This window comes from Choloepus didactylus, chromosome 11 (assembly GCF_015220235.1).
Source record: "Choloepus didactylus isolate mChoDid1 chromosome 11, mChoDid1.pri, whole genome shotgun sequence".
NCBI classification, from domain to species: domain Eukaryota; kingdom Metazoa; phylum Chordata; class Mammalia; order Pilosa; family Megalonychidae; genus Choloepus; species Choloepus didactylus.
Window position 1 is genome coordinate 50,262,432 of NC_051317.1, and position 6,326 is coordinate 50,268,757.

At 31.0% G+C, this 6,326-nt stretch overlaps 1 long non-coding RNA gene across 1 annotated transcript; it reads left to right on the top strand.

Annotated features, from left to right (window-relative positions):
- Positions 1-229: 229 nt before the first annotated feature.
- Positions 230-5,142, top strand: LOC119505900. Its single transcript, XR_005210898.1, has 3 exons — positions 230-371; positions 4,490-4,736; positions 4,863-5,142. It is a non-coding gene; the product is annotated as an uncharacterized LOC119505900 (long non-coding RNA).
- The last annotated feature ends 1,184 nt before the right edge of the window (positions 5,143-6,326 follow it).

Below are 6,326 nucleotides of genomic sequence, written 5' to 3' on the forward strand. Positions count from 1 at the left end.
AGTATTTCTTACCACAAGAGATCCAGCTGTATCTTTAGAAATTAAAAAATATGGTAGTTTAAGGACATAGTCCAAAAGAATTAATTTGCTAATTGTGCAATTGCCTGGAATGCCGTCTGGTTAATATGTGACAGTGGTAGATGACAGATCAAGGATTCAATATTTGGAATCAAAGCCACATGCTTTTCATCATTGGATTGCTAGACCTGATTTTTAAAAGCATAGAAAAAAGCAGCATCATTTTGAACACTCAAAGATATATGGGGAGGACAAATAGAAGTTTTTTTTCTTATTTGCTTTCAATTGCTATGTTAAATATTGTCTTCCCAGAAAAAGAAAATCTAATTGTATGAGAATAGGAGATATTACCGGTATGTACAAAAAAATCTATCTTGCTAATGCAGAGAAGTAAGTAAAATTGCCTATGGAAATTTCCTATATGATAATACTGGAATCTTAAATTATCTTGGAAAGGATGGTGTTTTTTATAAATGGTTCTGGAATAACACAGTTAAAATTAGATCTGTTCCTTGTATCATACGTAAGTAAATATATTTCAAGTGGATCAGAGATTTTAATGTAAAATAAAGTCATGCAAGTGCTGGAGGTAAAATTTGGTGGATTCCTCATGGAAAGTGTGTGTGTCTGTGAGGGGAATATGGCAGTATTTCTCAAACTCACTGGTGCTATTTAAGAAAAGGGATTGGCAAGTTTGACAACATACAACTTAAAAATAAAAAGAGGTCATCATAGAGTTAAAAACCAAATAAAAACTGGGGAAATAATTGTAAATTATATCCTTATTATATACGAGCTTTTAAATGCTAGAGTATAACATGGATAAAAATATGCCAGATTACAAACATATAATGCATAGAAAAATAAATGTAAATTGCTAATATGTGTGTGATTGTTCATTCCCTCTCAAATTAAAAGAAATTCAAGTTAAAAATACTGCGAGAAATGTGAATGCTTTAATTTTGGGAATAAATGAACTAATTGAAAGAGAAATTCTGAAAGTGTTGAAAAACACTAATTACAAGTGATCATGCTAATAAGTAGAAATTTTGAAAAATATGTTTTTAGCAATTGCTGCCAGAGAAAATTTTAACTTTTTTCATCATTGAAATAAATTAACATGAAGAATTAAACAAGTCTTATACACACTACATAGTTATGTGAAGAAGACTTAAGTGTAGAAAGCACTGGAGATATTTAAGAGGATGGCCTTAAAATGTTTATGCCATCATCAGTAATTTAAATACATATTGATGTTGAAACCAAAACATACATAGATACCATATAATGTTTTTAAATAAAAAAATCTAAGAAAATTACCATTTCTTTTTTTTTAAATATATGTGCTATTAAAAGAACATTCATTCTTATATATGGTACATATTTGCTAGAAGAAAAAGTATGATCCTTCCTCAGGAATTGGATTTTTATTTTATTTTAGAGCAGGAAGAGATTTAAATATAAGTTTCATTCAAATTATTTTAAGTTAGCTGGTATACCAAGAGCCCAGCTTGTTCAAATTTCCACACAGAAACAATGCCTAAATTCAGATTAAGGTATTCTAAACTTCTGGATTCCTGTGTCTTCTTCATTAACTGGCTTGCCTCTCTTCATTATACACTTATTTATGTTTTCTTAAAATTATTTTCATTAATTCTGCTAGTCACGTATGTCTCCCATGCTTTAGCTGTAAAGTTCTTTTTGAAATATTCTTGGCTAATAATATCACCATTTGAATTTTTGCATGATTCCTTCTCTTGGGATCAACTTTAATACTGATAGAAAATTATCGCCTTAATTCTAACCTCCTCTAAAGAACTTGATACTTGTTTGGTGATATATTTCTGTGAAGTACAAAATGTGAAGTCATAGGAAATGTGAGAAATTACCATAGTACATAGTAGTTTTTGTTCCAAGAGTGTTTCATAGGTATTTTTTTTATATCAGGAGGCACCAATGTCTAGTTGTCTTTTATTTTTGATGTTGGAAACAATTGATGATCATGCCTTAGATCCATTTTTCTCATTGGAAATTGCAAAATCATGATATTCCTCTTCTAATTTTTTTAAATTCATGAATTCTAATAATTACATAAAGAGACACTTTTTTTTTTTTTTTTTTTTGGAAACATGGAAAGGATTTTTTTTTTTTATCTTCATTTTATTGAGATATATTCACATACCACGCAGTCATACAAAACAAATCGTACTTTCGATTGTTTACAGTACCATTACATAGTGGTACATTCATCACCTAAATCAATCCCTGACACCTTCATTAGCACACACACAAAAATAACAAGAATAATAATTAGAGTGAAAAAGAGCAATTGAAGTAAAAAGGAACACTGGGTACCTTTGTCTGTTTGTTTCCTTCCCCTATTTTTCTACTCATTCATCCATAAACTAGACAAAGTGGAGTGTGGTCCTTATGGCTTTCCCAATCCCATTGTCACCCCTCATAAGCTACATTTTTATACAACTGAAAGAGACACTTTTTGATTTAAAATATTGATGCATTTTGGGAGTCATTGATCCACTGAGCATGCATCCTATGGCTATCCCATCTTTGGAACATTGAAGTGGAGCACATCAAATAATGTAACATCCCAAGCCAAAAAAAGTAAGCGTTAGATCACTCATTTTAAATTAAACTACAAATGATTTACTCACACCTGTATTTTTCTTCATATTTTATCTTTCTGTTGAAATGGCAGACATGAATTTTCCTATATTTAATTTGCTGGTGTATATTTAAACAAATACCGCATTAGACAATTCTCTGAATAAAACTCAAGTGTCTAATTCTAAGATCCAACTGCTTTCATTAAGAAAACAAGGTCTGCATAATAAAAATGTCCTGTGGCAATTCATTTATCAAGAAAAGTCAGTGTGAGTCTTATCTTAGAATTAAGGACAAAACACTGTGATATTAGTTATGACATGAATTGCAACTCCATGGATGATCTTCAAGCAAATTTCAAAATACATTATTTCAATCATAAACATGTTAGTATATAGCTGTAAAAAATAAAGACCCATAAAATTAAATCTGGAACACTATTAACAAACCTAAAAACAAAAAAAGGATAACATAACACCATCAAAATCCACTCTTCGTGTATGCATTGAAATTTATTTGCTAAATATACTGGATATAGTTACCCCTAATATGTTTTTTTTGTTGTTGTTGTTTGTTTTTTTTTTTTAATTGCATCCCTGTAGAATTGTTAAAGAAATTCATTTGTTATCACACTATTTGTAAATTGGTAGTTGCGGTTAGGTATATTATAGGATACAATATAATAATATCCTTTCTCTCTCCCTTTTTTATTTTTGCTCCAAGAGTGTTTCATAGGTATTTTTTTACATCAGGAGGCACTAATGTTTAGTTGTCTTTTATTTTTGATGTTGGAAACAATTGATGACCATGCCTTAAATCCATTTTTCTCATCTGAAATTGCAAAATCATGATATTCTTCTTCTAATTTTTTTTTTAATTCATGAACTCTAATAATTACATAAAGAGACACTTTTTGGTTTAAAATATTGATGCATTTCAATCAAATCCATTGTTACTCTTATTGATAATAAAGTTGTCCCATCGTTGGCCAGTAGGAACATCTTCAAATTGACTCCTGAGAGCTTTATAAATGACTCGAGTACACTTTGATAACTTTCTTGTTTTCTGCTATGGCAAGATTTATGGGGATTAATCCAATCTAAATAATAAATTGTGTGTTATAAATAATAAAATTTGTGTTATTAAATAATTTAGTCAGGGCAAGAGGCATAAATCAGGAATTCCCTGGAACAACTGGATTGCCACTCTAACTTGCAGTTGCATTACCTTTTTAATTTTTTTTATATCCTTTGTGATAACTAAGAATTTTCTTATTCATTTAAAAAATGTTCTTTATTCCTATACTTTTCCTTTACAATCATCTTTGACAAGTCAGGGACTATATATCAGGCTTGTAAACAAATTCACCCTATCCTCAGAGTGGTTAAAGAAAATATTCTTTTTTCTCTTTTATAATTTATTATCATAAGCTCCCATTACTGGGTAATAAAAAAGAAATTGATTTTATTGCAATGAAGTTCAAAACTGGATCTGATTATTTAAATGTCCCTTTTAGTAGTAGAGGAAATCCATTTTCTACCTGTCCTCCATCCACTCAATCCCTCTGTGAAATAGTGCTGGTTTTTCACAATTGCATATTATATAGTGAAGGGCTTCCTGATCCACATGGCATACAGCTTTCTCCTCTGTCCTTTCTTGATCCTGAGACCTAATGTGTCCCCAAAGTTTAAGTGGACAGCTGGTATAACATAGTTTAATCTTCCTCCGTTTTATAAATGGCAGCTTCATATTTTCACTCTAGCTTTCTCATGAGCCATTTGAAACTATGTCATATCCTCCATGACTTCATTAATTCACCCAACTGACTCACCCTTTATCATTTTTTCAGTAGCTCCCTTTCAGAATTTCTTCATCAGAAACCTAGAGAGTTTCAAGAAAAAACTACAAAGCTTTACTCCACCTAACCACGCTGAGCTCCCAAGTTTACTTGGATATGGACATATCAGGTTCAGAAACAGAATATTAAGTGTGAATTGTAATGTAAGGTCCTCTTCCTTGGAATTGCTTCATCACTCTCTTAAAGACCAACTTCTGCGTAATTTTTACCAACGAACAGCAGATTTCAGAACGCAGAGGTATGGAATTTTCTTTGCCTTGCAATCATTGTTACATTTTCCTACCTTTGGCTTTGGCTCTTTAGGATAGAAATGGGTAGACATTATCTAAAATAGTGTCTCCTTTTTCCTCATTCCATCCCTAAGGTGAAGATTTAATGTTGGGCAGATGGAATCTTCTCTACCCTATGGGAAGAACTCTACGGCCCATTCTAGCTGTACCAGGTCTATTGCCTTGCTTAAGATGTCAAATCCTTCCTTCGTCTGATGACTCAGTCTCACAGACGAGAGCTGTGAGTAGAAGATCGTTTTAGCCAGGGTGGGGCAATGGGATTAATATGCATTTCTTTAAAATTTTCTCAAATGTAACACCCATGTTAATGGTAAATCCCAGAATACCATTAGTACAGAAGTCAATAAAGCTCATAGTCACAAAAATGTAGTGTGTGTGTGTGTGTGTGTGTGTGTGTGTGTGGCTATATTGTGTTAAAGTAAAAATTCCTACTAGAAATGACATCAGTTCTTCCATAGATTAGATTAGATTAGATTAATAGCAGTTTTTCATACACAATATCACATGATAAACTAGAACCAGGTGATGGTTATAAGAGAAAAACACAATCATAGCAAAAGAAAAGTACTCATATGATGGCCAGCTGAAAATTGGAATTGTAATCAAAATGAGGGCTGTGAGCATCATTCTATCCTATCATAGTATTAAAAATATGATGGTTATGAAAAAAATAAATACAGCAGGATCAAACACAGTTATAAGATAAATTATAATGCTGTATTTAAAAATAATTTCAGAAGCAGAAAAAGGGGAATAGTATTTGGGAGGTTCAAGCAAGGATATATCTCTCAAAATGATGTATTATAGAATAAAATAGAAAAGATCTACAAAAACGTCATCAACAAAGAACAAGAAAGCATCACTGTTATAAAACAGCAGCAGAATAACGTTGAAAATCCATCAAGATGAGAAAAAAGATAGATAAGAAAAACAGGGAAAAAATAAATTTAAAATAAACAATCAAGAATTAACAAATGAAATCAGTAAAGGGTAGAATTAGGATTTAAAACAAGATTTGAACAAAGTTCTAGGAAGGAAAGACATAATGTAATAAAAAAATACAACAATTCTCCAAATTCACGTATATTAATGCAATACAATTATAAATAGAACACCAATGAGATTTGCTTGGGGAATTGAATACAATGATTTTAATGTCCATGTGAAAGAATATTATCTCAGAGTAATTTTTTAAATATTTTGAAAATAATAATGAGAGCTATCTCAAGGCAGATGTAAGAAAAGAAAATGCTGTAAGACAACGCCAATAGCAAGATTTCAGTATTGACCCAGGAACAAATGGATCCTGGGAAAATAATAGAATACTCAAAAATATATACAATAGGGCCTCATTGTATGTCAGTAAATGTTCCTTTTTTTCCATATGGGAAAATTAATTCCAATTTATTTAGACCCTTACATCATACGCTATAAATACCAGGAGATTAGCATTTAAAATGTAAAACATAAAACAATGAAACAATTAGCAGAGGATTTAAAAGATTATGCATATATTATATAGGGAGGAGAGATTTTTT